General features: G+C 41.0%; 1 protein-coding gene across 6 annotated transcripts in view; it reads right to left on the minus strand.

Moving 5' to 3' along the window:
- KLF12 (Kruppel like factor 12) overlaps nt 1–27,259 on the minus strand; it is a 443,387-nt gene that overhangs the window by 354,268 nt on the left and 61,860 nt on the right. The window contains exon 2 of one of the 6 annotated variants that reach the window (XM_032610838.1): nt 7,942–7,988. The exons of the other annotated variants lie outside the window; for them this stretch is intronic. The gene's annotated coding sequence lies outside the window, so the exon portion shown is untranslated. The remainder of the gene's footprint in view (nt 1–7,941; nt 7,989–27,259) is intronic. 6 annotated transcript variants of the gene reach the window in all.

Raw genomic sequence — 27,259 nt, forward strand, 5'->3', positions numbered from 1 at the left:
CTCAGCAAGCAGGCTAAAATGAAAACCAGCTCTTCTGATCTCCATCCACCCTCTCAAGTCTGCTTGACTTAAAAGCCTGACACCACCCTGAACCCCCCTTCCTCCTCCCAGATCTTTTCCATTTTATTAGTTGTCAAGTCTTAGGGGTCCTGAGAATGACTCTCAAATTGATCCCTTCTCTTCCATTCTCACTGCCACAACAATCATCCAGAGTGCCGTTAAATGAAATTCACATCATGACCCCAAACCACAGAATTATTCCCCACCTCGTACACATGGGACCCAACAACCACACGCGACTACTCATGCACACCCTTCCTCCTGAGCGCCACTGATCACCTGGTTCCCTCCACCTCAAATATCTGACAAAAATCCCATCTCACAACTTAGCTCGAAAGCAACTTCCTCAAAGAAATTATGTCCTAATTCTTTACCATCTCTGAACCCCCAGAATACCTTGTACCATTCATATGCCTTGCAATGCAGTTACTCACCTGAGTATTTATTATGGACGTATCTTATGTAAGGGTAAGGCTTGCCTTGTCCCACCCAGTGCAAGGACATATCCTGTGAACACAGTGCACAGGAGATGACTGATAAATATTTATCAAATGGAACTGACCTTGACCATTCATGTTAAAATGCTGGCTTCTTCTCAAATGCAAGCATTGTGTAAATGGGGCTAAAATGTTGATGAGTGGGGAGGCAGGAACTCCAGCAGTTCCAGTGATCTCAGGAACTGTGATTTCCTAAAACTCATTATCAAAATCACCAACACCCACGGCTCAACTTCATGAAAAAGGAATCCAACATCAAAGATATGGCAATAAAATTCCCCAGGCCTCTGAATTACACACACACACACACACACACACACACACACACACACACACACACACACACCCTCTCTCCCCACCCCCTCCTTCTCTCTCTCCCCACCTGCCCCCATCCCCAAGAAAGGGGTAGACCTCAGGGCAGGACAGTCAAGCTTTTATAGCAGTCTCTGGAGTCAGAATGCCTTGGTCCAATCTTGCCTTGTTACTGTGTGAATGTATTCAAAGTATATAAATTACCTGGGCCATAATTTCATCATCTGCAAAATAAAGATTATGACATAGTACCTCCTTCATATAAAGCATGTATATGCTAAATAAGTGCTACAGTATATAAGTGTTTGCTACTACTATTTTCCGGAATGTATATGATTTATCAATAATTTACTTAAATATTTAGAGTGAGATTATCTACTGGCTGATTCTTAATAGATAAGATCTCACGTGCAATTAACAGCATAAGGACCCAGTCCTGAAAATGGATCTGACCTGGTAGCATCTCCCAGGGCCAGGCAATATTCCATGCTTTTTACTGTAACAGTGAAATCAAAAGGTCAGAGGGTCCAAAAGACTGCTAAAAAAGAAGCAAACCCAGAACAGGATCTCTGTTTTGCTTCAGCTATGTTGAACACTGCAGGAGTTAGGGCTACAGGGATCCTAGCTACAGCCTGAGTTTGAACTGACTGAAGAGGCCTTAATGGATTGCCAAGTCTTAACATCAATTAAGACCTGATAAGTATGTCCAAAAGAGTAATAAAATAATTCAGAAGGACCTCATAAATATGAAACATTAAATATTTGCAACATGTCATTCAATCAAACAGTTTAGATCTATGCTTCACAGAAAAGAAACTCATAAAGCACTTAAATGAACATGAGAAAAGCATTAACTGAGGCACAAATTAAAACCGAGACAGCACAATGCTCTCTATGGGCTGGGACTTTCTAGTACCCAGATATTCCAGGAGACACAACAAAGTAGGGAGAAACTGTGTAAAACAGGAATCAGAGTGTCAAGAAAGCAGCAAAGACTCATCAGGATCTTTCTCAAGATCATCCAAATACAAAAGAAAAGAAGAAAAGTATGAATAACATTCCATGCATGATAAGCAACGTCCGACTAACTGACTGAAGAGCCTCTCCACAAGGTTAAACTGAGATTCCCTTTGTGAAATATTATTTTTTCATTACCTCTGTAAACGTGAAAGATTGTATGAAATGCGGGTCTAGCACTGCTCAAGCTTTTCTAATTAGTCCCCTAATGGCCAGAAGGAAAATAAGATTAAGAACCTCATCCTTTGACAAATTAAACCATTTCAAACATCAAAAATTAATGCATTCTGGGCTTCCCTGGTGGCGCAGTGGTTGAGAGTCCTCCTGCCGATGCAGGGGACACGGGTTCGTGCCCCGGTCCGGGAAGATCCCACATGCCGCGGAGTGGCTGGGCCCAGGAGCCATGGCCACTGAGCTTGCGCGTCTGGAACCCCGCAACGGGAGAGGCCACAACAGTGACAGGCCCGCGTATCGCAAAAAAAAAAAAAAAAATTAATGCATTCACATGCTTCAAAAGAACGGAAAGAAAAGAATATGTTTAGTGATGACTAAATATGGGTCTGTGGAAGGAGGACAAGGACAGGATAATTCATTGTGGCCTGATGGAGGGCCATTCTGTCCAGGCTAACACAGCAGTAAGGAAACTGAGACAAAAGAACTCACTCCAACTTCCTAACAGACACACAGAAGGCCTCATGGAAAAATGGAAATTAACCTGTGTGTGTGCATGACTGTGTGTACACTCTCTACTTCCATAACGGCTTCAGTGTTTCTTGATATTTTACTAAAATACAGTAAATCCAGATTACAGAAGTATCTTGGTCCCCGGCCAGGACAACCAGTTAAAGCTACCACTCTCCCATTTCTAAAGAGCACTGATTAATTATTTAACGAAAGGGACAAAAGTAGTATGTGCTGTACAAAGACAGATGAAGTGGGCTTAAATTTTTCTCTAAGTAAGCGTTCCTTGAGGAAGGTTGGCATTTCTCTACTCCAGATAATATTTATGTTTTCAATAAAGACTGAAATGTAAAAATTGGGCTATGGATCTAGTTATAATACATTAGGCAAGTCCTCAGAGCAACTGCTGTTTACGTTGAAAGAAGTGAGCGAGAGAGCATTACATCCATTAAACACTCCTAAAGGGTTCCATGTTTCCCAATAATCCTGTAAGGATTCTAGTCTTATTGTCAGAAACAATAAACAATACTCTTGAGCAGATCATATTTCATTTTATGCCTTTTTGGCAAACTGCAAAAAGAAAAAAAAAATGATGTGGTCAATAAATGAATAACTCCTCCAGTCAGAACATTAATAAAAACCCTCTTACACTTTGCCCTTAGATAAATGACTCATGAGAGGGCCCAGGAAAATAAACCACCTCACAAAAACATCAGTGAGAGAGAAAAACCTATTAGTTCCCAACTGCAGAGGAATGGAAGAAAAACTACCCAGAAACAAGGCCTCTTATTCCACAATGTGACCACAACTACTTCTACCCTCTTCCATTGCCACCATTTTTATTTGGGATCTCCAACTTTACATCTGTAAAATGGGATAATAAAAACGCCCCGGCAGCAACAAGCACACCGTGTACCCAGATCTTGGTTTCTAGTATCATTCTCTAATAACAGGAACCAGGTCTCCTTGGAGAAATGTCTGATTCTAGGACTGAGGCAGGAGATACATAAAATGAGTATGTAGCATCTGTAGCGACAGAAAGTAAGGAAGAAAAGGAGGGAGAGGAAAAGGCAAGGGTAAAGGGAAGAAAAGACAAAAGGCAAAAAAAAAAAAAAAAAAAAAAAGAACAGGGAATTCCCTGGCCGTCCAGTGGTTAGGACTCCACGCTTTCACTGCAGAGGGCCCGGGTTCAATTCCTGGTAAGGGAACTTAAGGTCCCACAAGCTGTGCTGCATGGCTAAAACAAACAAACAAACCACACAAAAACACAATAAGGGGGTTTGTCAAAGGGATACAAGGACCAACTAAAAGAGTCCCCAATGCCAACACTAGAACAATCTGAGTAGCAAAATTAAGTAGTATTAGGGGTTTCCCTGGTGGCGCAGTGATTGAGAGTCTGCCTGCCGATGCAGGGGACGTGGGTTCGTGTCCTGGTCTGGGAAGATCCCACGTGCCGCGGAGCGGCGAGGCCCATGAGCCACGGCCGCTGAGCCGGCGCGGCCGGAGCCTGTGCTCCGCAACGGGAGAGGCCACAACAGTGAGAGGCCCACGTACCGCAAAAATAAATAAATAAATAAATAAGTAGTATTAGATTATAACCCAAAAGTATAAAATAACCTTGAGTCTATATTAATATGTGTTTAGATAGATAGATAAAAATAGACAGATAGATAGATAAATAAGGTACAACAGACAAATCTCATGAGTTGAAGTAGTCCAAATAATCTTTGTGTACACTTCACCCTCAAGGAGGAAGCGCACAACTCCCCACTCTTCAAGTGTAGGGAACACAGGGCGACTTCCTTCCAAGAAGTAACGGTAAGGAAAGAAAGAAAGAGGATAACTTTACAGTGTAGAAACCTGACCAACCCTATCTCAGCCAGGTAACCAAGGTCAGCATCAAGAGTGATAAATCATTCTGACAGCATATACTGTTGATCTGATGTCATGACAATGGCACTTTAGCTCTGTGATCCTCCTCTTAAAGAGGTATAACCCCAGACTAACCATGAGAAGGACATCAGACAAATACCAATTGAGACTCACTCTACAAAATATTTGACCAGTACTCCGCAAACTGTCAAAGTCATCAAATATAAGGAACGTCTGACAAACTGCCACAGCCGCGAGGCCAAAGAGGCATGACCCCAAAATGTAGTGTGGGGTGCTGGACGGGATCCTGGAGCAGGAAAAGGACAGTGGATAAAAACTGCAAAGATGGGAATCAGGTATGAACTTACAATAATGTATCCATATTGATTCACTCATTGTAATAAACATACCATAGAAATGTAAAGTGTTTGTAACAGGGGAAACTGGGCGTGGGTGTATGAGAACTCTCTGTACTATCATCACCTTTTTTTTTCTGTAAATTTAAAGTTTTTCAAAGATAAAGTTTATTTTTAAAAATGCCTGACTAACCTTCTACGCAAGGCTAAGTTTTTTTTTAAGTTTATGGAAGGGGAGTTATTGTTCAATGGATATAAAGTTACCGTAATACAAGATGAGCAAGTTCTAGAGATCTGATGTGCGACATAGTACCTACAGTTAACAACATCGTGCTGTGCACTTAAAAATATGTTAAGTGAATTCCCTGGTGGGGCAATGGTTAAAAATCCACCTGCCAATGCAGGGGACCCAGGTTCAATCCCTGGCCCGGGAAGATCCCACATGCCACGGAGCAACTAAGCCCATGCGTCACAACTACTGAGCCTGCGAGCCACAACTACTGAGCCCACATGCCACAACTACTGAGCCCATGCGCCTAGAGCCTGTGCTCCACAACAAGAGAAGCCACCACAATAAGAAGACCGCACACCGCAACAAAGAGTAGCCCCTGCCGCCGCAACTAAAGAAAGCCTGCGCACAGCAACAAAGACCCAACACAGCCAAAAAGAAAAAGGAAATAAAAAATGTTAAGAGGGTACATCTCATTTTAAGTGTTCTTAACCATTAAAAAATATCACGAAGAGACACAAACTCTTGGGAGGCAATGGATATGTTTACTACCTTGATTATAATGACAGTATTATGAGTGTACAGATGTTCAAACTCATCAAATTATATACATTAAATACATGCAGTTTTTTGTGTGTATCACACCTCAATAAAGCCATACAAAAAAGGTTATAGAAGTATTTAGTTTGTTCACAAGCTACAACACCTGTAGTCTTAAAACATGTTTTAAAAATTATACTTTTCCATTTGTTTTCCAAAAGAAACAACATATTCCGTTTCATTTTGAGGGGCTCTTAGAGATTTGCTTTTCCACCTGATAAAAAGAAACTGGGGTCAGCTGTGACACTGCGTGGGGCCTTTCGAGAGGCTCACAGGAGAAAAAGAAGAGTTACTTGCAAAGATTACAAATTGGAATTGAACCATATAAGGTTGTTTCTTGACTACAGTTGAGGCAGTCTGCTCAGATATACTGTAAACACTCTAATAAGGAATGCTTAATTATCACTAATAGAAATGACCTCTATTTAGAAAACATTATTATGATTTTTTTTACCACAGATATTTTCATCTGATCATCTTACTACTGTATTCTATATAGGCAAAGAATACTTCGTACTTCTTTACTACAGCATTCAGTTTTTATTTCTTTACTGTCATCGATTTGCCTAATAAATAAAATCATTCATTTTAACATTCATTTTGCATTGTTTGGACAGGACTACTGAAAAACAGAAAAAGCAAGAAATTTACATATTTTTTAAATCACAGCAATATGAAGATTAATTATCCATAACGCAACTAGACATATATAATATTTCTCTTCCCAGCATCTTCTCGGAACCAGCCCTGCTTCATCCTAGAGAAATTCTGCTTAGTCCGCGTGTTTGGGTACAGATGTCCCTCCGCCTGGAGCCCAGGAATGCGCATGTGACCCTGGCCTGATCTGAGCATTCTCCCCCATGGTCACCTCTGACTGGTTTAGAGAACAGGTGACAGGAACAACTGTTAAGTTATCAGAAGAAGTGCTTGCTCTTTGTCTGAGAATATAACTGTCTTTATGATAGAGGCAACCAGCAGCCATGCAGTTACCACACTTGAACCGTCTGAGGATAAAGCAAGCAGAAGCGACAAACCTGAAAAGTGAATAGAGGAAGTGAGCACTAATGACATAATTTAAACTGCTGCATGGGGCACGACTTAAAAACAGCTTCACCTCTTGGATGGACCCATTCCGTAAGCCAATAAACCATAAACCTGTTTTTGATTAAGCAAGTTTGAGGTGGTGTATCAGTTAAGATTGGGTTTAGCTGCAAGTGTCAGCAAACTTAAAAGGACAGTGGCTTAGACATGACTGCAATTTCTATCTCTAGCATCCAGAATGCAGAGTCAAGGGCTGGTATGGAAGTTCTGCTCCCCCAAGTCTTACAGAACCATGCACATTCTAGCTCACGGCATCACCATTCCTAGAGTCAGACCCCCTCTCATGAGTTTAATCCTACAGTTAGACCTCCTGCCATTGCATCACGTGTCACACACAGAAAGGAAGAAGGGAGGAAGATGTGAGGTAAAGGGAATGCACTAGGTGACTTTACAGGTGGGTTCGTAGCAGCCACTTACAGTAAGTTCTTACTGGCTGGAACTTACTCGGACGCATTTAGAGGCTAGAAAATGTCAGTCACCTTTCTTCTGGGCAGCCACGCACACAACTAAAAATTCTATTGCCACAGAAGAAGGAAAGAACAGAGATTTTGGGACAATCAGTCCCTGCCAATCTGGGTGTCTACAATTTCCAACTAAGGCAACTTAACTTATACAAATCATATACTACGTAATAGGTGTTCTTTCAATGACTGTAATTTAAAAGCAAGAAACTTTAAGGCATTAAATCACTGCAGTACTTACATTTTGGGAATCCCACACAACAATGACACATTTAGAATCCAACAATATGAGCATCTAATTTCACATTTTAGAAAATCAAAATTTTGAGAGTAGAGCTTTATCATGTGGCCCAAGTTGCTAACATAAGGATACAAATTCAATTAGGAATTAACACTACAATATATAAAGAAATTCTACAAAGAAAAAGACAAGAGACTCAACAGAAAAATCTGCTAAAACATATGGATACGTGATTGACAGAAAGGGAAACAAAAATGGCCAACAAGAATATGGCTTTGGGATTAAGAGCAGACTGATCATACACATTGACTTTCACTCTCTCCTCTACTCAAATAAAATGAGAGGTAATAGATTTTTCTTTTGGCATAGAATGTGAGATGAGTCAATCACAGCAAAAAAAAAATTTTGGAAAGGCAGAAAGCAGATGGAAGAAAGGTAAATGATTTAGCAGACCCTAGAAAGCTGAATGAAGCTAAGCCAATTGTGAGGAAAACTGAGAAGCAATCTCACTTACCCGACAAAACCTTCCAGGATCTGGGAGGCTGTCAGCTCCACTTGACTCTAGAAAAGGGGGTAAAATTCAGCTATATCAAGGGAAACTGGCCAAGAATCCCTCTAAGAATTATTTAGATCTCCAGATGCCCTACCTTATTGAACACAGACGACCGCCCTCCCCAATCCTAGAAGACCGGTGGTTCACTCTCGGGAGAGAGGAAAACACGGGGCTTCTACTAGGAGTCCAGGGACACCGTGTGAGTGAGGGAGTCATACGGAGAACAGAGTACGGGGGGAGCAGACTGCTGAGGTGTCATGTCCAGTTTTCTTCCCAGTCAGGTTGCAAATGGCTGCCTGGCCTATACATACCTGTAGGCAGGAGTCTGAAAGCTCTTTCTTTGAGAACCTAATTGGTCCTAGAATCAAGCCTACAGATATTCCCTGCCATCTGGGGCTCCACAAGTAGTAGCCCAGGGAGGTGACTCTGCTGAGAAGCCCACATTCCAGTACAGAGCTTACAGGAAGCTGCTGAGTGCTCCAACCAGAGATTACTGTGATTATAAATGCATTCAAAAAACAAGAGGACATCATTAACAAAGGATTACTATAAGAACAAGCGATTTTTAGAAATTAAAAATGTGACGGGGGCTTCCCTGGTGGCGCAGTGGTTGAGAGTCCGCCTGCCGATGCAGGGGACGTGGGTTCGTGTCCCGGTCCGGGAAGATCCCACAGGCTGCAGAGCGGCTGGCCCCGTGGGCCATGGCCGCTGAGCCTGCGCGTCCGGAGCCTGTGCTCCGCAGCGGAAGAGGCCACAGCAGTGAGAGGCCCGCGTACCGCAAAAAAAAAAAAAAAAAAAAAAAAATGTGACGGTAAAAAAAGGCAATAAGAAGATGGGAAGATGATGATGACATGCTCTTTCAGAAGCAGAACTGAACACAAAGGAGGAGTAAAACAATAACTGGAATTGAAGAAAATTGGAATTGAAGTCCAGGATGTGCAACGTGGGAATATGGGAGTTAAAGAGAAAACAGAAAATGGAGATGAGGACGGCATCAAACAAACACAACCGTCCTGCTCCCCAAACTCTGGTTGCCGGAACTGAATAGATAATGAAAATAAATTTTGAGGTAGTACTCTCTGGAGGAAACACTATTCCTGGATCCTCTGACACGTTCTGCTCTGGTTGCTTGCTATGGGAACTCAGTAAATGAATCAATTTGGATAACAAGGGATTTCTGCATTTGAAAAAAGAAATTTCCCTAAAACAAGGGTTTAAAAGTTGACAGAACTATAAAACCAGCTGCAAATGATAGAAACTGCAAAATTTGATGAAAACCGATCACACAGAGGCACACCATTGAGAAATTCAGAACACTTGCAACAGGAAGACACTTCTACAAGATTCCAGAGAGAGAGAGAGAAAAAGCAAGGGGGGCGGGGGGAGGAAAGGTCATCAACAAAAGTACTGGGAATCATGACGGCATCCAAACAGAAGCTGGAGTGGAGGAATGCCTTCAAAATCCCAAAGGAAAATCACGTCCAACCCTGAATTCCAGACCGAACCACACTGTCAATGAAATATAAAATTAAAGGTATGCTAGGTGTCAAAAATTTACATCTCCTACAAGGACCCTTCTCAGGAAGGAAGAGATGCACAGCAAAGAAGGAGGTAAACAAAGGAGGAGGAACCATGAGATAAGGGAATAAAGGGCTCAAGAGACGGGAAGGAACTGACAGCTATGGGGCCCCAGGACCAGAGCTGTGCACGAGGCAGGGCAGCACCATAGGCCCCAAGAAGAAGGATCTGACATAACACCCCAGGAATCTAAACGCACAGAGAGGAGAATCAGACAACTCGGGGATTGGAGCAATGATAAGAATATTCAAAACTCGGTAAACAAACAAACAATCAGACAAAATTTATAAGAAAGGAAGAGTAAACGCTGAGCACAGCACAGCTTTGAGTAGTGTCTCCAAAGGTTTAATTACGTAAACACTTAATATGGATTGAACCAAAGCTGACACAACTACACTGGAGAGACAGCAAAGCTGTGGGTTTGGTGGGGGCAGGCAGGGGGGTGTGGAGAGGAAAAGGGCTCAATCCTGTATTACACATTGGGAAGTCGGCAGGTAAGGGCGAACACTAAGGGAAACAAAGAGAGTAGTTCCTCAGAGGACAGAAAAACAGGGTGAAGAAAACAAAGACTTGCTGCTGCTTCTTACCCAGCTGTGTTGGTCAATTTGACTGTTTAAGCTATGTGCAAACAAAATTTTAATGAAAACTAAGAAACAAAATGAGGATCCCGGATAGATGTGGGAGGGCGTTCCACGTGGAGTAATGCACAGTGAGGAGACCCTACCATGTGTCAGGGGTCATGGGGGACTGTAGGAGCCGAGACTAAGAAAACACCATGGACCAACCACACCGTGGTGGTGAGGCCAGATTGGGGCGGGCAATTCACAGAAGAAGAGCTGACCTCATACACAGAGGATGTAAAGCCATTAAGAGATTTGGGGTAGAAGATCCATGTGACACATTTAGGGGGATGAATCTGGTAGTGCTGAGCAAGGGGCACTGGGGAATGAGAGGCAGAGGCGCCAGTCAGAACGATACTTCAACAGTCCAAGAAGAATTAATGAGCATGAGTTTCCATAAAAAAGCAAAGGATAGCATAATGAGGGAGAGAGAGTAGGAGAGAGGTTAAAACTCACTAGAAATCAAGGAAATACACAGCAGAACAACAACCTATTACTTCATATCTATCAGAATGGTGTAGAATGAGAAAGGAGAATAATATCAAGTTTTTGCAGTGATTTGGAACAAGGGAAAATCTGACACACAGCTGGTGCATGTTTAAACTCGTAGAGCCATTATGGAAAAAATAAAATAAAAATATGGCAGTCATTAGTGAAATTAAGTATGTTTAAGCCCTATCTGATCACTCGTCTTAAAGATACATGTTTGGAAACGTTGAAGGCAACACTGTAGTAATGGGAGTTGAAGGCATGGAGGTATACACTAGGGAATGGAAAAGTAAAATATAATAGGTGAATGTTACAGAATACTATGCAGAAGTAAGAACTGATACCAAAGTAGATACAACTTAAAAATACAGTGTTAGGGCTTCCCTGGTGGCGCAGTGGTTGAGAGTCCGCCTGCTGATGCAGGGGACGCGGGTTCGTGCCCCGGTCCGGGAGGATCCCACATGCCGCGGAGCGGCTGGGCCCGTGACCCATGGCCGCTGGGCCTGCGCGTCCGGAGCCTGTGCTCCGCAACGGGAGAGGCCACAACCGTGAGAGGCCCGCGTACCACAAAAAAAAAAAAAAAAAAAAAAAAAAAAAAAAAATACAGTGTTAGGTGAGAACCGTAAAAAAGAGAAATGAGTTTTATAACATAGAACCACGTATGAAAATCAACCACACACGCTTACAAACACCACTGACAACTCTGCAAGGGCTCCTGCACATCTAGGGACATATGCCACATCGGAATGTGTGCTTGGCTGGTTGTGAGAAGCAGGGCGTGACCAGGGGAAGAGGAGTGTAAGAGGGCGTCAAAGACAAAGGAAGTGAAATGACTGAAACAGGAGAGGAGTCTTCCAGGTAGCAGTAAGGGAGGTAAAGTACAATGGACTCAACTGTCTACAGCAGAGGATCAAAAACACCATCACTGCTCAACACTAAACCCCACCCCCAAAGAAAGACAGAAAGACGGACAGAATTGGGATGAAGTAGAGAGAAATATAAGTGCTGTCAAGTACAAAAAAAAAAAGAAGATTTAGAATCAGAAGACATGGATTTCAAGTCTGGCTCCCAAATCTTCTAGGTATATGACCTAAAATAAATATTTTACCTTCTATGCCTCATTTTCCTTATGCATAAAAAAGGAAGATACTGTAACTTCTGCTTAGAGTAACTGTGAGAATTAAACTAGAAAATTTTCTATAAATGTCAGGTTACTTTTAAGCCCAGAAACTGGAAGACAGTCCAAATTTAAAGTGGCCCTTATGTGGCATCACAAATGTGGTATACAGTGTCGATCTCTGGGATACGGTGCCGTAGACAAACAGTCTCGTGGTACCCATCTGCTGCCCAGTAGATAATTCTGAGAATTACAGTTTTGAATCAATTGTTGTGTTTTTTTGTAAGTTTTCTACTGGTCCCCACCTTGAGAAGACTACTTCTACTGAAAATAAGTTTTCTGACACTCCATGGAAAGGAAATCACAAAGGGTCCATTTATCAAAGCTGAGAATCACATTAATAGCCAAGGAAGCAGGCTACCTACCCCGCCCAACATCACACCCCATCATCTTGGCCTGGATCACAGCGCACACAATTCAAATGGGAGAATTCTTTCCCCGAAGCAAGTTTCCGTTATATTTCAGTTCCCTAAATTTTAAAGGCAGTGTCCCTTGGACATGAGTAGGCCACTCATAGCCAAGAGTAAAGAATCAAGAAGAATCAAACATAATCCCTTCTAGAAAATGTCACCCTTCCTGGTGTCTGTCCTTTTCTCCCATTGCCACAGCTGAGAGGAAAAGCTGCAGGGCAACTAGCCTCCTCTCCCTTGCATATAATCTGCTCATTTCTTCCTCAAATTTCCAAAACGCTCCACTCCTCAGCTGCTAGGCCTCTCTTCATCATCTCTGCCAATTAACACCTTGCTCTCCCTCTAAAATCTTTGCAGTCTTCCCAGCTGCCCTGTGCTCTCCATCCACCACAGTCATACCAGCAATAATTTTAAAAGCACATGCATATTAACTTACACCTCATCAGTAGAAAGCCATTGTTTCAGGAAACTCTATTATCTAGATTTTTTTGGTCCATATGTTTACAATGAGCATCTTCAGATACTTGCTATTATAAACTGAAATATCCAAAATAATTAAGGATGAACTATGTATCAAAGTAGGTTATTATCTAACCTAATTCTATTAAATATAATATTTATAGAGAAAAATCTCATTTGCCATTTGTGGTGAAAAACTGTATTCCAAAGCGAGAGAGAGGCATGGACATATATACACCACCAAACGTAAAACAGATAGCCGGTGGGAAGCAGCCGCAGAGCACAGGGAGATCAGCTTGGTGCTTTGTGACCGCCTGAAGGGGTGGGATAGGGAGGGTGGGAGGGAGGGAGACGCAAGAGGGAAGAGATATGGGGACATATGTATATGTATAACTGATTCACTTTGTTATGAAGCAGAAACTAACACACCATTGTAAAGCAATTATACTCTAATAAAGATGTAAAAAAAAACACACTGTATAAACTTTTTTAAAATTAAAAATACATGTTAAAAAACCTGTATTCCAAACAGAATTTATACTTAATACATATTCCTTATAATAGAACTCCCAACTTCCCATGAAACTGCAAGAATCATGATGGCAAGAAATACCACTTTCAACAGTACCATTACTACTATTAATGAATGATAGTAATATAATAATAAACAATAAGGATTACCATGTGTCAGGCACCATATTAAGTCCTTTCCATGTATTAATTCATTTAACACTCAGCAACCCTGTGAGATAGAGTTAACTTCCCTGTTTCATAGAGGAGGAAACCAGCATAGAGAGAAGGTAAAGACTGGCCAAAGACACAAGCCGTGGAGCAGGATGAAAAGCCAAGCAGTCAGAGGCTAGCGCTGTTCACCAGTCAACACACTGCCCTCACTGGCTTCAAAACAGCCAGAACATGGCTTCCCTGGTGGTGCAGTGGTTGAGAGTCCGCCTGCCGATGCGGGGGACGCGGGTTCGTGCCCCGGTCTGGGAAGATCCCACGTGCCGCGGAGCGGCTGGGCCCGTGAGCCATGGCCGCTGAGCCTGCGCGTCCGGAGCCTGTGCTCCGCAACGGGAGAGGCCACAACAGTGAGAGGCCCGCATACCGCAAAAGAAATATATATATATAAACAGTGGAGCTTCCCTACGTGGGTACTGGACTTCACACACTGCAGATGTTCAGTAAGTATAGAATGAATGTGTGAAAACTTAAATTATTGCATGAACCTCTCTGGATGAGAAAATGTGCTAAAAAGATTGCTTTAAAATTATATTATTACATTGTCGAGAAGGAAGATGAAGTAGAGGAAAAGCAGAAAATCTTTTGGCATATCACTGTGACTCTTCAGAAGGGTAAATGAGACTAGAGACTCATATTCGCTGACAAACGAGAGAACAAACTCATTTTGTGGGACTAGTGACTACAGAGTATTTTTAGGAACATTTCAAGGCTTATTAGTTCTGGGGTGGGGTGGGGTGTGATGAATTGGGAGATTGGGATTGGCATATATACACTAATGTGTATAAAATAGATAACTAATAAGAACCTGCTATATAAAATAATTAAAATAAAATTCAAAACTTCCAAAGAAAAAAAAGTAATTTAACTTATAATTTCTTATATGATATCCCAATCCCAGTAAACTTTTCCATGTATTCCATCATATAAAATAGGATTAAGATATGTTAAATTTAAAGCTGCTCCTATCTTCAACATGTATTTCAGACAACTCGCAGCATCAAAATTCTTAGACCCAAGGGGGTTAAAAACCAAACACAGAAAGTTCATCCGTAACTCCAAAGACTTACAACCACCAGGCTAGGCAAAACAGCTAGGACAATTCATAAAAAGAAGTCAAAGCAACTAACTCAGAGTGATCATTTAAACTTCTAGACGCTTTAGCCAGAAATAATTTATACATGATACAGAATACAAAAAAAAAAACCAAAAGTTGAGGGCCTTATTGTCAGGAGCTGGAGTTTCTTCGTCAGCAACTTTAGTGCCAAAGAGACTCAGCTCACGGAGGTCTGCATCAGCTCCCTTGCAGGGGCCAAGTCCAAGACCTGACACGGGCGGGAGGAGCAAGCAGGGAAGGGCAGGGAAAGGCAGGGAAGTGGATACTTGGTTTCAAGATGACAGAACACAAGGGAACTCTGGGGCTGGCAAACTGAAATGACTCATTTTACAAATGAGAAAATACCTCATGACTTACCCACCAGCACAGAGCTAATGCGAGTCAACTTCAAGATCAGAGCCCAGGGCCATTCTCGCGGCCGTGCCGACTCACCGTTCATGGAATTTTTTGGTGTTCTGAACATAGTAGAGGGCCTGCATATTTTACCGACTACATTAACTCAGGGGCTTTCATTTTCTGGACACTGTCCAGTACTTTCCATTCTTGACAGAACTGCTTGTTCCTCATTTGCCAAAGTAAAAACAAAAGGAATACACGAGGACCTACTGCACGGCACAGGAAACTCTACTCAACACTTTAATAACCTATATGGGAAAAGAATCTAAAAAAGAATAGATATATGCATACGTAGAACTGAATCACTTTGCTGTTTACCTGAAACTAACACAACACTGTAAATCAACTATACTGCAACAGAAAGTAAAAAAATTTTAAATAAAAAAACAAAAGCAAAAGGAATATGCCTATTATCTTATTAGGAAAAATGACTCACGAGCTTTAACATCTTCAATGCACCGCTGTCCTAATTAAAAATTAGTGAGCAAAGATTGACTTTAAAGAAAATAATAAAAATCCATTATACTGTACTTTGTATCAACGCATGAACTCTACTCCAAAGCATCATGACATCCCTATAAAAAAAAAAAGTGGGGAAAGAGAAGTTAAATTTCTTGCTCAAGGGCATCTAGCAGGATGGATAACACTGAACAAAACTTCTCATGCCCCAGGAAAGTAACCATTGATGACAATACTAAATATTTAAAAAGCACCAGATGCTGGAAAAACTGGACAGCTACAGGTAAAAGAATGAAATTAGAACACTTCCTAACACCATACACAAAAATAAACTCAAAATGGATTAAAGACCTAAATGTAAGGCCAGACACTATAAAACTCTTAGAGGAAAACATAGGCAGAACACTCTATGACATAAATCACAGCAAGATCCTTTTTGACCCACCTCTGAGAGGAACGGAAATAAAAACAAAAATAAACAAATGGGACCTAATGAAACTTAAAAGCTTTTGCACAGCAAAGGAAACCATAAACAAGATGAAAAGAGAACCCTCAGAATGGGAGAAAATATTCGCAAATGAAGCAACTGACAAAGGATCAATCTCCAAAATTTACAAGCAGCTCATGCAGCTCAACATCAAAAAAACAAACAACCCAATCCAAAAATGGGCAGAAGACCTAAATAGACATTTCTCCAAAGAAGTTACACAGATTGCCAACAAACACACGAAAGGATGCTCAACATCACTAATCATTAGAGAAATGCAAATCAAAACTACAATGAGGTATCACCTCACACCAGTCAGAACGGCCATCATCAAAATATCTACAAGCGGGGCTTCCCTGCTGGTGCAGTGGTTGAGAGTCCACCTGCCGATGTAGGGGACACGGGTTCGTGCCCCGGTCCAGGAAGATCCCACATGCCACGGATCAGCTGGGCCCGTGAGCCATGGCCTCTGAGCCTGTGCGTCCAGAGCCTGTGCTCCACAACGGGAGAGGCCACAACAGTGAGAGGCCCGCATACCGCAAAAAAAATAATAAAATAAATATCTACAAACAATAAATGCTGGAGAGGGTGTGGAGAAAAGGGAACCCTCTTGCACTGTTGGTAGGAATGTAAATTGATATAGCCACTATGGAGAACAGTATGGATGTTCCTTAAAAAACTAAAAATAGACTACCATACAACCCAGCAATCCCACTACTGGGCACACACCCTGAGAAAATCATGATTCAAACAGAGTCATGTACCACAATGTTCACTGCAGCTCTATTTACAATAGCCAGGACATGGAAGCACCCTAACTGTCCATCAACAGATGAATGGATAAAGAAGATGTGGCACATATATACAATGGAATATTATTCAGCCATTAAAAGGAATGAAATTGAGTTATTTGTAGTGAAGTGGATGGACCTAGAGTCTGTCATACAGAGTGAAGTAAGTCAGAAAGAGAAAAACAAATACCGTATGCTAACACATATATATGGAATCTAAGAGAAAAAAAATGGTTCTGAAGAACCTAGGGGCAGGACAGGAATAAAGATGCAGACATAAGAGAATGGACTTGAGGACATGGGGTGGGGGGAAGGGTAAGCTGGGACGAAGTGAGAGAGTGGCATGGACATATATACACTACCAAATGTAAAATAGATAGCTAGTGGGAAGCAGCTGCATAGCACAGGGAGATCAGCTCAGTGCTTTGTGTCCACCAAGAGAGGTGGGATAGGAGGGTGGGAGGGAGACACAAGAGGGAGGGGATATGGGAATATATGTATACATATAGCTGATTCGCTTTGTTATACAGCAGAAACTAACATACCATTGTAAAGCAATTATATTCCAATAAAATAATAATAATAAATTAAAAATTAGAATAAAAATCACCAGGAAAGTCATGTCAAGAGAAACTACCAAAGAAAAGTCAACTGCAAGTTTTAGTAAGTCAAATCCTGCCCCTTACTCTCTCACCAAAATGCTTTGCAGTCTTAGCATCAAGCAAGCTAGAAGTTTAGACTTCTACTTCTCAAATCCATTCCATTCACTTAAATGACTTTAAAAAGAAAAACCCTGGCTGCAAAGCAATTTGTTAGAAGCAAAGAATACACAATGCTTGTGCTAATGGGCCACAATAACAAATCAATGCAAGGCATTTACTTTGCCATTAAAGTATCTGAGGATACTTGTAAATTTTACTTTCTTGGTTCTTAACAAGATGTAACAGAAAGCAACAAGGCTTGCTGCCCCAGTTAAGTGTGGTTCTACACCACTGTGCACATATGATGCTCATCTCCAGAGCTCGAAAACAGACTGTAGGCACAATCAAGATTCTTTAACCTACTTCCCATGGTAATATTACAAGGCCCTTCGGCCTTTGCGCAGGTCTTAACTTCTTCGCAGGCAGAGCCCACTGTGGCCCAGCACATGAAACAGTCAAGATGCATCCAAAGAGGGGTTTTCATTTAACGTAGGAGGGTATGGATAAGCACCCGTGACAGAAGAAAAACAACAGCATCGATCCACCCCAAACACAGTTGTTCCGGGCAGCAGGCGGCCAGGAAGCAAGGGCTATAAAGCACCAAGCCCAGGACCAGGATAAACGGCGGCACGGTAAGGCCCAGGAATGAGTCCAATGTGCAGTTGGCAAAGCAGGCATGAATAACAATAGCCAAAACCACCACCCCAAGAGCAACAGTGGATTGTACAGATGGGCAAGGAAGGCAGAGGACACAGAGACAGGAAGCACCAAGCGTGAGTGGGGCCCAACCACTTTAAAAGCTATTCTCAACCCACCGCAGGGAAGATGGGCATGCTTGGGACCACGGATACAGACGATGGGCATGCTTGGGGCCACGGATACAGACAAATGGAACACCTGCCTGAAGAGTGGGAAGGAAGAGGAAAGGGGCAAATGGTTCCCACCCAGAGAAGATGTTTTTAACAGGAGTTAAGAGGTGTGGGAAGTATGGGAGAGGACGGAAAAGAGAGAGATGGAGGGGAAAACGGAGAAAAGAATGGAGCCCAAGCTAGGATTTGAAGTGAAAACCATGCACCGTATTGAGGGTACACACCAGGGCATCAGTTATGCAACATACATGTAACCCAAATTTCACTGACTGTCACTTCTTTCTGAAGCATCTGTTAGGGGATACTTTTTTTCCTGTATGTTTGGTGGTAGTTTTTTAAGGCCTGCTTTTATTGCTCACTTGTCATTCTACTTACAGTAAAGATTAATAACACTGCATATGGTGTGTGATGAATAAGAAAGCCAACTTATATGGCACTAGGTATAAAATTATGCAGTATATCCCTTTGAGTGTAGAAGAATCCCACTTAACATGAAGAGTTTCCTATGCAGAGAAAAGAAGTGAAACTTATTTGTGTATTTGTCATGCTCTGGTCTGCAAATAGGCTCAGAAAAGTAATCTGTGAAAATGAAAACTGTGTTACCCGACGATACTGTCAAACTGAAAAACGTTTTTTAAAGTTACAGTAAACTTCAACTCATCCAAAATCTACTCAACCAAAAAGCCAAGATTAACATAATTTGTTTTGGCTTTAATTCTACATGTAAAAGAGGACTGGAAAAATAAAAGCCATGTCTGCCTTCTTTGGGAGGGAAGGGGGATGAAATTCAACTCAGTGGGAAAAAATCTGCCTACTTCCCCTTTCATTGTGAGGCCTCTAAGAGAAAGGGGAAAGCAAAGATTTGGAGTTAGAAATTATTAATGATTCTTTAGATAAGCAAAAGGAGATTCAGAACTGGGCACCAGGGTCAGGGAAAGTTGTAGTGCTCTGCATAACATTAAGAGCTCAGAATTATTTTTTCAACTTACTGGGAGCCATTAAGGGGCGAGAGAAGGAGGGTCAAGGTGAACGATGGGTGGCCAGGCACAAGTTGTTGGATCCTGACAAGAGAACTTTTAAAATATGGTCTAGTATTCAATTCCAAGCTTTTTTTTGTTTCTGGAGGTCTAACTTTTCAGTTTCCCTTATCTTCATAAAGTTAATTCTACATGGTCTTCTGATAAAAAGGAAAAAGCAAGGACAAGGGGTTGAGTGCTTGTGTGAAGAGGTACAAAGTGCAACAGGATAGCAGGTTCGAGACAGTGAGACAGAGACAGGCTGGGGCCAGCTGTCCCTAGCCTCTGCCCAGCCCCAGAGCCCGGGAGGGAGCTCTGACCTCCTCCCGTCGCTTTTGAAAAGGGTCCAACTAAATTCACTGGACTCTCAAAGAATAGGTTACAGTAGGTTTTCTACTCCGAGGAGACAGATTTAAAGCAATCAAAATGGTAGCTACTATAGGATGCCTTTTAAAACCAGAGCACTCTGTTAGTATAAGTAGAATTGGCTGTTAATGAAAAAGAAAATTTTCAAGATATGTATCTATGAGTTGCCTCCATCTCTTAAACAAGAATAACAAACTACTTTTCCTGTCAGCTAGTCATGGACATGCAGGGGAGGCGAGTTAAACTGTTGGCCACAAAGTGCAACTTAATTTAACAGCTTTAAAAGAAAATGTATTCTCTCCTTTAAAAATGGGTATAGAATTCAAAAATCATTAGAGACGGCAACTCTTAAAAGTTGTTTTTGTCATACACAAGAGAAATGAGGAAAGACAAAACAACAGAAAAATAAAATGAGGAAAAATAAAAATAAAATACAAAGGGAGAAAAATAAGATGAAGGGTAAAAAGGAAGGAAGCCAAGAAAGTACAGTGAGGAGAAGAATCGGATGAAGAGAGAGATGGAGACACAGGGGGCGAGAAAAACAAAAAGTGAAACAGAGTTAATGTAACCACTTCTTCACAAGTTTCTCAGAGCCTCAGTTTTCTCATCCATAGAACAGGTACAAAGAAATCTCTCTCATAACTTTACCATCATCATTTAAATAATATATGCAAAAATCACATATAAAAATGCATACCCATATACAGTCATGAGTAAGAAGTGGAAGCAAAAAAGAGGAGATCTTAATATATAAAATGACCGTGAATGAGACCTGCCATTGTGAACTTGGGGGTGTTCCTACAACCTACTCCGAAATGTTCACTGACCTCTATTCACAGGTTTTAATGTCTTGAACTTTATTACTGATAGAGCATTCATTTCAGCCCACCAGAAAGAAAATTATTTTCCAGTATACAGGGGTGAGGGCAAATGTAGACCCTGGTCCCTCGTGGGGTCCAATACTCAGATGGAAATGAAACTGAATCCCTCAAACGAGGGCCTCGCGGTACTGTAGAACAAAATAACATTACTAGTCATCTTCCGCACAGGCCAGATTTATTTTGCTCCTTCTACATACCAGACACCACACTAAGGCATTTCAGATCTGTTCTTTCAAAATGTCACAACAAACCTTTTCGGTAGGTTCTTTTATTAAGTTCATCTTACAAATGAGGGAACTGAGGCCCCAAATATAAGTCACTTGCCCAAGGTCCCAGCAATAAAGGGGAAGTTAGATTTCAAGCCTGGCTTTTCAAAACTATATCAAATTTCGTGGCTCTCAAGTTCCTTCTAAGTACCAGAGAAAGAATAAATTATAGCCAGGAGAGCTTTAATATAAGCATATTACAGTTTTCCTTAATTTTCCACCCAAATAGCAAGTCTAATATTGAACATAAAGTAACCCTCAATTAGACTCATTCATCTAATTTCCATTAATACTTCCTAGATTACGAGATTTCAGGTAAGGAAGACAGGTGGGGGGGTCCGAGTTTCTTCACCTGTAATCAAAAATGTTCCAAAGCATGGCCCCAATTCTATCAAATAATAGAAAATTACTCTGCAAACCCTCCTCGACCTTCCCAGAAGTTCTAAGGCAATAAGGAAACACCCACCTAAACAAAGGTTTCATTAACTTCGAATTCGTAAAGTATTGTAGAAATCCAGGCCATGCACCGTCATCCTTGACTTACATGAGAGCTTTGCTAAGCTGTTACCCGTTACTGAATAAGAAATGTAAGGATTGTGCTTTTTAATTTAAAAAATTAAGAAGTAAACGAGAGCTCTGTGAGCTTTAGTAGTATATAAACACCTATACCGAACACTTTGGCTTTTTCTTTTTTCCTTGCACTAGGGCTTGCTATTCAGAATGAAAGTGCCAGCAAAACCTTCCTCACTTGCCTGAGACTGTGGTTACCCTACTTCTAATAAACAAGGCAGCTTTCTGTCTCTGACGTCCCATTGCTCAACAGGGTTGAATCATGGCAGCTTGCACAGCCATGACCCCTGAGTGCACTCATGCTAAAGAGTGTCTGCTTTGATTCACTCCTATTGTAGGAAACTACTTATCAGAGGACACCTCTTGCTTTCTGAATTGAAAATACTTGCATCACTGAAGCTGAACAGGAGCGAATTTCTCACGCTCAGGCTTAGTATCTCATTATCTCTAAATTTATCTCCATTTGGTTGATGTCCCTGGACTTTTTCTAAGTCTCTGAAGGGCTAGAGTTCCGTGTACACTTTTAGATCATTTCGGAAGTGGTTACAACAGCATCCGGTAGATGATTCTCTAATCAAATATTCATTTATGCTTTTCTGAAGGATCTTTAGAGACAGAGCCCACAAGGCAGAGTTCAGAATTCAAACATTTAAATGCAGTTCAGGTTACAGAAAAAAACTGTTTCCAAGTGATAGATCTTTTTCTTAAGCGTTTAAGAAATACAACTGAACAGTATTTTCTCCCACATTGGGGCTGTTCTGGGGTCATTTACTGTCCAGCATAGTATCCAACTTGTTTTCAATATGCTGATAAATTATACATGATGCACGTCCCACTTCCTTTACTTTGCTCGTAATCTCCTACAGGACTGTGCCAGCAAAAAGGGCAGCTTTGCATTTCTGACCTTTTTGAGAAAGCAAGAAGGTGGGGGGGGGGGAGAGGGAGGGAGGCAGAGAAAGACAGAAAGAGAGAGAGAAAGAAGGAAGGAAGGAAGGAAGGAAGAAAGGAAGGAAGGAAGGAAGGAAGGAAGGAAGGAAGGAGGGAGGGAGGGAGGGAGAGGAAAAGGAATCTGTCTTGCTGCTCTATAAACAAAAGATTTCATCTCCAGCACCATCTTCCTTACCCAGGGCCACCTATTCTTTCGGACAATCCTGGCACCTTGATATTGAGACATCCCTTCAGATAACCTGGAAAGGCTAGAAAACGCTCCCCGTCCTTCTGCCTGGGCTGTTACACAAGCCCTCATGCTTCCTGGAGATGTCGGATGCTGTCAGTTAGCAGGGAAATTTTCTGCTTCTCTGAAAACCTCTCTCTCAGAGCTTCCTCTATGCAGCACCTCCAGCTGCCTTGGAGCACCCTGTCAGTGCATGAAAATAGCTCTGGTCTGATGACTTCACTAATTCTCACAAACAGGCCAGTTGGCAGAGCTCACATGCAGTCTGCTCCGGAGGGGAAGGCAGTGTTTCTTTCCCCACCACCCCCTAATATGAATATTTAGTTTCATTTTGACTCTGGAAGAAGTCTTCTTGCTGAGGTTAGAGTCAGCACACACCTAACACCAGAATTTCAAAATGCTGGAAGGAGGCGTAAAGGAAAAGAGCTCACCGATAGCCAATATGAGACATCCAGAGGCTATTCGTATTTTTTATGCTAAACTTTAAGAACATCACAACTGCTTGGGAAACCAACCTTATATAACATGTTCTCATTTCATTCATTTCAGGGCCAAATCGCTTCCTGAAGAACATTTGCAATAGCTAATAATGACCCACATTTTTTAAAGTCCAATTTCTCATGTTTACTCCTTTTCTACAAATAAGAAGGCTGACAAGGTATCAAAGTAAGAATTAATTACCACTACACCTAATCAGCCGAAGCTGACTAAGGGCCTCTAAAGGCATTTTTTGCCATCACAGCAAGCTTTAGTGATGAATGCTCAAATGGATTTTGAAATTAAAAAAAAAAAAAAAAGTGCAAGGCATTTCATGCAATGAAAAAGGTGTTCTTTTGTATTAGGTTACCAAATTTTCTTTTATTGTTTATAATTTTCCCTTATAGAGTTTTTCACTTCCCTTTGCAGTAAGAGAATATTCTAAGAGAAAAGTAGGACTGTCTGACATTCCGGTACCATAACTCAGTGCTATGTCCGCACTGAACTTGGATTCCAAAAGACAGCATTTATATTAACTGCTTCAGTGCCCTATAGACACAAGATTTATGCCCAGAGGAAAAGCTCCCATATGATTCTATGGACACAGAGCTACTTAAATCAGTGGTTCACTGATTTAAGATGGTTCCTCTAAAAGGGGTGCAATAACTGTTCCCAAAAGAGAGAAAAGCAGTAACATTCTACTCCCACCATCCCTCAATTCCGCACCCTGTCTGTCACAGTTACCAAGAGCATCTAAACAGTACTGCCATCTTGCAACCATGATGGTAGGAAACCACCCTTCTCCACCATCTCCGAGCAAAACATTGCAAAGGAATCTTGAGAAAACACATGGGCACGTAGATAACAATGAATTATTTAAATGTATTTTATCATATAATTTGTTCACTCCATCAATGTATGCTGAGTATGTAGCATGTGGCAAGGGCTATCTATGTACTGCCTACAAAGATGAATACTGCCTTCAAGGCTTTCACTCACTCAATCCTTTTAGTTAGGTATTAAATAGCCAGGTAGCCTTAACAAGATGAGACAGATTGCTGCAACATTTTCTTTATGTTAATGCAAGGACTTAGAAAATGTGGTTTTGACAGTACATCCAAGGAAGTGTTGGATTCCCTTAATTATAAAACCAGGGGCCATTTGGGGCATAGTTCAGAAAAATAACCGTGAAATTAGGGTTACTGTATCTCTCTCCCACAGAAGCTAATAAACAAAGATACAACAGAGATTCTGAATGCAGAAAGGTCAGTTATAAGTGTCATTATAGACAGAATAACTCACACAGTGATGGAACAGGCTAAGTGGTTTCAGATAATAACTGCACTAACCATCAAATTTTAGAACCATAAAAGACTGCAGTTAGATCTAGTAAAAATCTCGCCTAAATCGTGCCTAGAAAGGTTGTGTGATTCACAGAGTCATGCAGGTGTTATCATTTTGGAATCATCATAAATTTTATTTATCCTGTGTTTTTCCAATTATACTACTCTGATTCTCCCACACACACTTACTTTATACTACTATGTGTCTGAATCCTGTACAAAGATACAAATGCACACATATGTATCATGCTTGCCTGCCCCCGATTCTTACACACACACATTACTCTGTGTCTGATTCACACACACACACACACACACATTATATCACTATGTTGGACTCATATATACACATACACACATATATATTACACTACTCTATTTGACTCTTACACATTTGATTCACATGCATACACACACACATACACATATGTGCATCAATCACACTGATCTGTACATACAACTTACTCATATGTATCATACTACTTTGTGCCATACACACATACACACCTTGATAATACTGTGTATGTTATTTATATTCACACACTTACATACTGGCATATAGAGAGACACACTAAAATTTAAAGCAGTAAACCATGTTCGTATTCAAAATACATATTTTTCAATGTGAGAAGTTCAAATGTGAAACAGACACTCACGTTATGATTTCAAAGTTACTGTAACTGATACTATGTCGTAATTTACCTGGACCCTATTTACCTCTATAGGAGTTCCTAACTTGAAAGAAAGAGACATATCTAGGTAAATATGATGACATGGAAACTCCCTGAGCCCATACCTATCCATTTGCATGAAGACTGTTGTTTCTTGGCTGGAGGATGAGGGTATTCGTATTGTTTGTGTTGTAGTTGTCCATCATATGGGGTAAGGAATGGATATGCACAGCAACCAGCAACAGAGAACAGTATTATATGTACCTGCTTTAGGACAAATTCCCAGTTTCTACGCCATAAAGCAGTGTTAGGAGTGACATGAAGGAAGTACATAATCAACATGGCTTAGGACCCCAGCTACCTGAAGGGACATTCTCCCTTCTGTTCAAGGGCTGACAATCTAGAGAGCTCTGAATGATGTCTCTAGACATACAGAATTAGGATTCTTTCTTACAAAACTTATAAGCAGCAATGATGAGGCCCTCTCAGGGATTTTAGGAAAAGAGGATGTAAGCAGGCAAGAGACCAAAATAGAGAAGACTCTTCATGGTAACCAGCAGACGGAATAACTCATCAGTACATATAAGATGTCCCTGGGCACCCAGACACAGAAGGATTAGGGGACACTTTAAAGGAGACTGGAAGTGCTACAGGAGCAGGTAGGTGCATCAACAGGAAATATGAGCTGCTGTGGATGATACAGTCCATCCACATCCACGCTCTAGTAAGGCCAGTGGACACAGAGGTGATTCTGAGAAGGTGAAACTTACGTAAAGAGGAAATGGAAATGCCCGTGGGGGGGGCGGGATTTAGACTGCACTCTATTATTCTCAAAATGTCTACTGAAGCAGATGGTGAATATTTGGAACACTTGCTTTCTCAAGCTACTTGCTCTAATAGTCTAGCATGCTTTTCTTTATCCAAAAATAATTTTCCTTTATTATGAAATATAGCCATTTCCAACTCATATATACATTATACTGAAAGAGCCTGTACAGTCAACTATCAGGTCCTACTTTTATGATCCTTTTAGAGAACAGTCTCAGAGTTTTAAATAAGACAGTGAAAAGAAAACACCAAGAATAATGGTAATGCAACATGAGTGTACACCTCTGGGTGTCAGGCAGGAGAGTTTCACCTAACACTGAAAATCAAAGACTGGGAAGGCGTCCTGCCAAAACAGAGATTATCATACAAAGTAAGTCAGAAAGAGAAAGACAAATACCGTATGTTATCACTCATATGTGAAATCTAAAATATGACACAAATGAAATTATCTACGAAACAGAAACAGACTCAAAGACATAGAAAACAGACTTGTGGTTGCCAAGGGGGAGGAGGGAAGTTTGGGATTAGCAGATGCAAACCAGTATATATAGGATGGATAAACAACGAAGTCCTAGTGTGTAGCACAGGGAACTATATCCAATATCCTGTGATAAACCGTAATGGAAAAGAATATATATATATATATATATATATATATATGTATAACCGTATCACTTTGCTGTAGAGCAGAAATTAACACAACATTGTAAGTCATCTATACTTCAATAAAATTTTTTTTAAAAAGCATCATCACTCCAGACTTGGAAGACAGCTATAACAGGTCACTAGCCAACTCTTAAAAATGGGGCATTATTCCTAAAAAGGAAACACGCAGCTTAAAGAAAATAAACCTAGGTACTTTGAAGACCATTTTAAAGACCTTATCCATAGCTCAAGATAAACATCTGCCAAGGATCAAAACGATTAGGCCCTGAGTAGAGGCTTAGGGTACAGGCACAGGGTCGGAGGCGACATATATAGCTAACCGCTTTTCAAAAAACGAAATGAGAGCCCTATCAAGGGATATAGGGAAACCCTCAAAGATTAGAGGGTCAAGGAAAAACTACTAATCAGGCCTGCCAAGAAAGAATTTGACAGTAACCTTACAAAGTCCTCCAAAGCCAATAAAAAGAATGTTGCTTAAAAAGATAAAACCTCAGGAAGTAAAGTAAGATCTTCTGCAAAGCATGTACTTTAGATGAGAGACAGAAAGACAGAAACTGAATAACTGTTTCCTTGGTCTTTATTGGGAAAAGTATTAAGAATATTGCAAATATCAACTTATCTTTTGAAACAGATAGGCATGCAGGACTTAATCAAAGAGTCATTAGTTCGTAGGTGGGTCTAAACCTAATTATTAAACAAGATGTAACAAAAATTCGATCGGCATTATCAC

This window comes from Phocoena sinus, chromosome 18, assembly GCF_008692025.1.
Source record: "Phocoena sinus isolate mPhoSin1 chromosome 18, mPhoSin1.pri, whole genome shotgun sequence".
NCBI classification, from domain to species: domain Eukaryota; kingdom Metazoa; phylum Chordata; class Mammalia; order Artiodactyla; family Phocoenidae; genus Phocoena; species Phocoena sinus.